The following is an 8,490-nucleotide window of genomic DNA, read 5'->3' as shown; positions in this document are numbered from 1 at the left end:
CACAGTGAAGAAAGAGAGGACCAGCGAGCCGCGGCACGTCCAGACCTACAACGCCAGAGACTGAAGTCCACAATGAGTCACAGTCACTCTCAACTACAATGCTGTAAAATAGAAACATAGAAAATAGGTGCAGGAGTAGGCCATTCGGCCCTTCGAGCCTGTACGCGCCGCCATTCAATATGATCATGGCTGATCATCCAACTCAGTATCCCGTACCTGCCTTCTCTCTATACCCCCTGATCCCTTTAGCCACAAGGGCCACATCTAACTCCCTCTTAAATATAGCCAATGAACTGGCCTCAACTACATTCTGTGGCAGACAATTCCACAGATTCACCACTCTCTGTGTGAAAAAAACTTTCTCATCTCGGTCCTAAAAGACTTCCCCCTTATCCTTAAACTGTGACCCCTTGTTCTGGACTTCCCCAACATCGGGAACAATCTTCCTGCATCTAGCCTGTCCAACCCCTTAAGAATTTTGTACGTTTCTATAGGATCCCCCCTCAATCTTCTAAATTCCAGTGAGTACAAGCCGAGTCTATCCAGTCTTTCTTCATATGAAAGTCCTGCCATCCCAGGAATCAATCTGGTGAACCTTCTCTGTACTCCCTCTATGGCAAGAATGTCCTTCCTCAGATTAGGAGACCAAAACTGTACGCAATACTCCAGGTGTGGTCTCACCAATGCCCTGTACAACTGCAGCAGAACCTCCCTGCTCCAAAATGGTCTCCTTTAGTTTTAGTTTCAGGGAGACAGCGCGGTAACAGCCTACCGAGTCCGCGCTGCACAGCGATCCCCGCACATGAACACTACCCTACACACACGCCAAGGACGATTTACAGGGAGACGCAAAATGCTGGAGTAACTCAGCGGGACAGGCAGCATCTCTGGAGAGAAGGAATAGGTGACGTTTCGGGTCGAGACCCTTCTCCAGACTAGTTCGGTGAAAGGGAAACGAGTGACATAGGCAGTGATGTAGAGATGGTGAGAGCGGGTGATCGACTCAAAAAAGCTGGAGTAGCTCAGCGGTCGGGCAGCATCACTTGAAAAAACAAATAGGTGATGTTTCTAGTCAGTATGGACTCATAGAAACATAGACAACAGGTGCAGAAGGAGGCCATTCGGCCCTTCGAACCAGCACTGCCATTCAATATGATCATGGCTGATCATCCACAATCAGTACCCCGTGCCTGCTTTCTCCCCATATCCCTTGACTCCGTTAGCCCTAAGAGCTAAATCTAACTCTCTCTTGAAAACATCAAGTGAATCGGCCTCCACTACCTTCTGTGGCAGCGAATTCCACAGATTCACAACTCTCTGGGTGGAAAAGGTTTTTCCTCATCTCAGTCCTAAATGGCCGACCCCCTTATTCTTAAACTGTGTGTGACCCCCTGGTTCTGGACTCCCCCAACATGGGGAACATTTCTCCTGCATCTAGCCTGTCCATTCCCTTAAGAATTTTATATTGTTCGGCGAGATCCCTTCTGAATTCCAGTGAATACAAGCCCAGCCGACCCATTCTTTCATCATATGTCGATGGACTCGATGGGCCTGTTTCCATTCTGTCACCAGATATTGAATGCAACGGGGTTTTTTTTCTCTGTATCTCGGTACACGTGACAATAAACTGAACTGAAGTGGATGGAGCTAGTGGAAATAAGTTGAGAAGTGTACCCAAACAGTGGCCATGAATCCCCTGTAGGCCAAACAGCCCAGTCTATGGGGCTGAAGAGATTCCTTGACAATAGACTATAGACAATAGGTGCAGGAGTAGGCCATTCGGCCCTTCGAGCCAGCACCGCCATTCAATGTGATCATGGCTGATCATTCTCAATCAGTACCCCGTTCCTGCTTTCTCCCCATACCCCCTGACTCCGCTATCCTTAAGAGCACTATCTAGCTCTCTCTTGAATGTATTCAGAGAATTGGCCTCCACTGCCCTCTGAGGCAGAGAATTCCACAGATTCACAACTCTGACTAAAAAAGTTTTTCCTCATCTCTGTTCTAAATGGCCTACCCCATACTCTTAAACTGTGGCCCCTGGTTCTGGACTCCCCCAACATTGGGAACATGTTTCCTGCCCCTAACATGTCCAACCCTTTAATAATCTTATACGTTTCGATAAGATCCCCTCTCATCCTTCTAAATTCCAGTGTATACAAACCTAGTCGCTCTAGTCTTTCAACATATGACAGTCCCGCCATTCCGGGAATTAACCTAGTAAACCTACGCTGCACGCCCTCAATAACAAGAATGCTTGGCCCAAAAGCTACTGACTACCACGGGTTATTCATGTGGACAGCACCTGTCAGCCCTGAGTTCCACCCGAGTCCACACACTGTTAACGATCTAACCAGCCGAGGCACGGAGACGGCTCATTGTGCCCTGCGTCCGTACACAAGGGTGTGGGAGCAGGGCCAGCGTGAGGCTAATCTCACGGTTCATCAGCTCTGTTCTCCGAGCTTGAAGACTGAGGCCAGGGTCAGTGTGGAGTCACTCCAGCTTAAACAGTCAGGTACATGCGGCTCAACGCACTGACAAATCCACTGGAGCCAAATCAGGGAGAAAAGTCTGTCCCCGACTTACTCCATGTTAATCCTCTCTTTAAGAAATCGCAGCGCAGGTAGCCTTCACGACACCTCGAGCCCCCCAACCCAGTCTCCAAACCAGCACGTAGCCCAGACCATCACACAAACCAACCTCCCTCCCACTGACTCCATCTACACCTCACGCTGCCTCGGCAAGGCCAGCAGCATAATCAAGGACCAGTCTCACCCCGGCCACTCCCTCTTCTCCCCTCTCCCATCGGGAAGTGTGAAAACGCACACCTCCAGATTCAGGGGCAGTTTCTTCCCGGCTGTTATCAGGGCAACTGAACCGTCCTCTCACCAACTAGAGAGCGGTCCTGACCTCCCGTCTCCCTCATTGGAGACCCTCGGACTATCTTTGATCGGACTTTACTGGCTTTACCTTGCACGAAACATTATTCCCTTATCATGTATCTGTACACTGTAATCATGGATCGATTGGGGCTGTCAACTGACCTCAGTCAGGTGAACGACAACAGAGACAGCAGAAGCAGCTTCATAACTTCTGCTGCCTCAAAGGCAAGAAGAAGTAGATGGCTCAATTGTAATCATCTATTGTCTGTCTGCTGACTGGGTAGCACGCAACAAAAGCTTTTCACTGTACCTCCTCGGTACACGTGACAATAAACTAAACTGAAATGAACTGAACTTTAAGTTAAGCACAGGACTGTCCACAATACACATCCCACTGCAGTGCGTTTCAACTACATGAAACAGAAACTGCCCTTACAAATAGTGACTTTTTAAAGGAGGGAGTGTCAGAAAATAACTGCAGATGCTGGTACAAATCGAAGGTATTTATTCACGAAATGCTGCAGTAACTCAGCAGGTCAGGCAGCATCTCAGGAGAGAAGGAATGGGCGACGTTTTGGGTCGAGACCCTTCTTCAGACCCGAAACGTCGCCCATTCCTTCTCTCCTGAGATGCTGCCTGACCTGCTGAGTTACTCCAGCATTTTGTGAATAAATACCTTTTAAAGGAGGGATGTGCTGGTGCTGTTCATAAGTGATAGGAGCAGAATTAGGCCATTCGGCCCATCAAGTCTACTCCGCCATTCAATCATGGCTGCTCTGTCACTCCCTCTCAACACCATTCTCCTGCCTTCTCCCCATAACCCCTGGCACCTTTATTCTTCAGGAATCTGTGAATCTGCACCTTTAGACAATAGGTGCAGGAGGCCATTCGGCCCTTCGAGCCAGCACCGCCATTCAATGTGATCATGGCTGATCATTCTCAATCAGTACCCCGTTCCTGCCTTCTCCCCGTACCCCCTGACTCCGCTATCCTTAAGAGCTCTATCCAGCTCTCTCTTGAATACATTCAGAGAATTGGCCTCCACTGCCTTCTGAGGCAATGAATTCCACAGATACACCACCCTCTGATTAAAGAAATTTCTCCTCATCTCCTTTCTAAAGGTATGTCCTTTAATTCTGAGGCTGTGCCCTCTGGTCCTAGACTCTCCCACCAGTGGAAACATCCTCTCCACATCCACTCTATCCGGGCCTTTCACTATTCGGTAAGTTTCAATGAGGTCCCCCTCATCCTTCTAAACTCCAATGAGTACAGGCCCAGTGAAAAGCTATGTTTTGCATGCTGTTCAATCAGATCAGATAATACTATACACCAATACAAACAAGTCAAACTCAAGTACAATAGGTGGAGCAAAGGGGAAGATACGGTGTGCAGAATATAGTTCTCAGCATTGTAGCTGCCTGTCCTGTGAATTACTCCAGCATTTTGTGTGTAGTTTTGGTTTAAACCAGCATCTCCAGTTCCTTCCTACACAGTGAAACTGATAATGATGACTTGGGTGGGGAGGGAGGGGGAGAGAGAGATAGAGGGAGAGGAAGAGAGAGATAGGGAGAGAGGGAGGGGGAGAGAGGGAGGGAGGGGGAGAGAGGGAGGGAGAGGGGAAGAGAGGGAGGGAGAGGGAGGGAGAGGGGAAGGGAGGGAGGGAGAGGGGAAGGGAGGGAGGGAGAGGGGAAGAGAGGGAGGGAGAGGGGAAGGGAGGGAGGGAGAGGGGACGGGAGGGAGGGAGAGGGGAAGGGAGGGAGGGAGGGAGGGAGGGAGAGGGGAAGGGAGGGAGAGGGGAAGGGAGGGAGAGGGGAAGGGAGGGAGGGAGAGGGGAAGGGAGGGAGGGAGAGGGGAAGGGAGGGAGGGAGAGGGGAAGGGAGGGAGGGAGAGGGGAAGGGAGGGAGGGAGAGGGGAAGGGAGGGAGGGAGAGGGGAAGGGAGGGAGGGAGAGGGGAAGGGAGGGAGGGAGAGGGGAAGGGAGGGAGGGAGAGGGGAAGGGAGGGAGGGAGGGAGAGGGAAGGGAGGGAGAGGGGAAGGGAGGAAGAGGGGAAGGGAGGGAGAGGGGAAGGGAGGGAGAGGGGAAGGGAGGGAGAGGGGAAGGGAGGGAGAGGGGAAGGGAGGGAGGGGAAGGGAGGGAGGGGGAAGAGGGAGGGGAAAGAGGGAGGGGGAAGAGGGAGGGAGGGAGGGAGAGGGAAAGCAAGGGCTACTTGAAGTTGGAGAAGTCAATGTTCATACCGCTTGGGTGTTAGCTGCCCAAGCGAAAAATGAGGTGCTGCCCCTCCAATTTGCGTTGGTCAATGCACCCACGCTCACTCACACCCTCACTCACTCACTCACACCCTCACTCACTCACTCACACCTTCACTCTCTCTCACTCATACCTTCACTCACTCTCACTCACACACACCCTCACTCACACACCCTCACCCTCACCCTCACTCACACACACCCTCACGCACTCCTTCACACACACACCCTCACTCACTCACTCACACCCTCACTCACTCACACACACCCTCACTCACACACACCCTCACTCACACCCTCACCCTCACTCACACACCCTCACTCATTCACACCCTCTCAGTCACACACACACCCTCTCAGTCACACACACACCCTCACTCACACCCTCCCTCACTCACTCACACCCTTACCCACACACACCCTCACTCACCTCACTCACACACCCTCACTCACTCACACATCCTCACCCACTCACCTCACTCACTTACACCCTCACTCACCCCCTCACTCACGCACACCCTCCCTCACGCACACCCTCCCTCACACACCCTCACTCACTCACACCCTCACTCACACACACACTCCCTCACTCACACCCTCACTCACTCACACTCCCTCACTCACACTCCCTCACTCACTCACACCCTCACTCTTACTCCCTCAGTCACACACCCTCCCTCACACACCCTCACTCACACACACCCTCACTCACACACACCCTCACTCACTCACACACCCTCACTCACTCACACTCCCTCACTCACTCACACTCCCTCACTCACTCACACCCTCACTCACTCACTCTTACTCCCTCAGTCACACACCCTCCCTCACACTCCCTCTCACTCACACCCTCACTTATTCACTCACACCCTCACTCACTCTTACTCCCTCAGTCACACACCCTCACTCACACACCCTCACTCAGTCACACCCTCACCCTCCCTCACACACACTCACTCCCTCACTCACTCCTTCACTCACACCATCACACACCCTCACTCAGTCACACACACCCTCACTCGCACACCCTCACTCACACCCTCACCCACTCGCACCCTCACTCACTCACACACCCTCACTCACACACACCCTCCCTCACTCACTCACACCCCACTCTCACCCACACACTCTCCCTCACACCCTCACTCACACACCCCACTCACTCCCACCCTCACTCACTCACTCACTTATTCACTCACACTCACTCCCTCAGTCACACACCCTCACTAACACCCTCACTCTCACTCACACCCTTACACTCACTCCCTCACTCTCACCCTTACACTCACTCCCTCCCTCCCTCACTCACTCACTCACTCACTCACACCATCACCCTCACTCACAGTCACACACACCCTCACTCGCACACCCTCACTCACACCCACTCACTCACACCCTCACTTACACTCACCCTCACTCACACCCTCACTCAGTCACACACACCCTCACCCGCACACCCTCACTCACACACCCTCCCTCACTCACACCCCACTCACTCCCACTCTCACCCACACACACCCTCACTCACACACCCCACTCACTCCCACCCTCACTCACACCCTCACTCACTCACTTATTCACTCACACTCACACCCTCAGTCACACACCCTCACTCCCTTACTCACACCCTCACTCACACCCTTACACTCACACACTCACTCACACCCTTACACTCATTCCCTCCCTCACACCCTCTCACACACACCCTCCCACTCACACCCTCACTCACACACACACACTCACTCACTCACTCCCTCCCTCACTCCTTCACTCACACCACCCTCACACACCCTCACTCAGTCACACACACCCTCACTCACACCCTCACTCACTCACACCCTCCCTCACACACACCCTCACCTCACTCACTTACACCCTCACTCGTTCACTTACACCCTCACTCACTCGTTCACTCACACCCTCACTCACACACACACACTCACACACACACCCTCACTCACACCCACCCTCACCCACTTACACCCTCACTCACACCACCACTCTCACACACCCTCACTCAGTCACACACACCCTCACTCGCACATCCTCACTCGCACCCTCGCCCACTCGCACCCTCACTCACACACTCCCTCACCTCACTCACACCCTCACTCACTCCCTCACTCACACACTCCCTCAGTCACACACCCTCACTCCCTTACACACACACCCTCACTCCCTTACACACACACCCTCACTCCCTTACACTCACACCCTCTCACTCACACCCTCACCCTCAACTACTCACTCACCCTCACTCACTCACTCCCTCACTCACACTCACTCAGTCACACCCTCACTCACCTACACACACACTCCCTCACAGCCGGTAAATTACTAAATTAGACTTTAACCTGGAGGGGGTATTTCTCTTCAGCCGATTTTCTGCATCTTTTTCCGTTCTCCTTCCCCGCCACTCTCCGCCCGCGGCGCTGCTGCTGCTGCTGCTGCTGTTGCTGCTGTTGCTGCTCCGGCTCCCGGTGCGCGGCGCCTCCACTCCCCGGTCTCCGCGGCGGCGGCGGCGGCAGCGGCGGCGGACAGCGACTACAGGCTGCAGCCCCGCCGCTAGGCCGCCCCGCCGCCCATTGGCCGCGCCGCACGCCCGTCACCGCCCTCCGCCCCTCCCCATTGGCCGCCGCCACTCACCGGATGCCCCCGCGCCGCCCGAGGTCCCGCCCACTCGGACCCCGTCGTCAAGGAAGCCCCGGACTTCCGCCCCGCAGTCGCCCCCCGGACTTCCGCCCCTCTCTCTCTCTCTCCCTCCTTCCCTCTCTCTCTCCCCCTCCTTCCCTCTCTCTCTCCCCCTCCTTCCCTCTCTCTCTCTCCCCCTCCTTCCCTCTCTCTCTCTCCTACCTTCCCCCTCTCTCCCTGCCTCTCCTTCCCTCTCCTCCCCCTGCCTCTCTTCCTCCCTCTCTCCTTCCCTCTCTCCTACCTTCCCTCTCTCCCTCCTTCTTTCCCTGCCTATCTTCCTCCTTCCCTCTCTCCTCTCACTCCCTCTCTCTTCCTCCTTCCCTCTCTCCTCTCACTCCCTCTCTCTTCCTCCTTCCCTCTCTCCCCTCACTCCCTCTTTCTTCCTCCTTCCCTCTCTCCTTCCCTCTCTCCTTCCCCTCTTCCTCCCTCTCTCCTTCCCTCTCTCTCCTACCTTCCCTCTCTCCCTCCTTCTTTCCCTGCCTGCCTCCCTCTCTTCCCTCTCTCCCTGCCTCTCTCCCCTTCCCTCTCTCCTACACTTCCTCCCTCTGCCTTTCTCTCTCCCTCCCCTGCCTCTTTCCCCCTCCCCTGCCTCTCTCCCCCTCCTTCCCCTTCCCTCTCGCTCCTACCCTCCTTCACTCCCTCCCTGACTGCCTTTCTCTCTCCTCCCT

General features: G+C 54.2%; 1 protein-coding gene across 1 annotated transcript in view; it reads right to left on the bottom strand.

Moving 5' to 3' along the window:
- LOC144612360 (zinc finger protein 687-like) overlaps positions 1-7,733 on the bottom strand; it is a 27,875-nt gene extending 20,142 nt beyond the window's left edge. Inside the window, 1 exon segment of the mRNA XM_078431935.1 lies at positions 7,486-7,733. The gene's annotated coding sequence lies outside the window, so the exon portion shown is untranslated.
- Between the last annotated feature and the right edge of the window lie 757 nt (positions 7,734-8,490).

The sequence above is a fragment of the Rhinoraja longicauda genome, chromosome 44 (genome assembly GCF_053455715.1).
Source record: "Rhinoraja longicauda isolate Sanriku21f chromosome 44, sRhiLon1.1, whole genome shotgun sequence".
NCBI lineage: Eukaryota > Metazoa > Chordata > Chondrichthyes > Rajiformes > Arhynchobatidae > Rhinoraja > Rhinoraja longicauda.
Note: the sequence above shows the minus strand (reverse complement) of the source record. Positions and strands in the feature narration are given on the sequence as shown.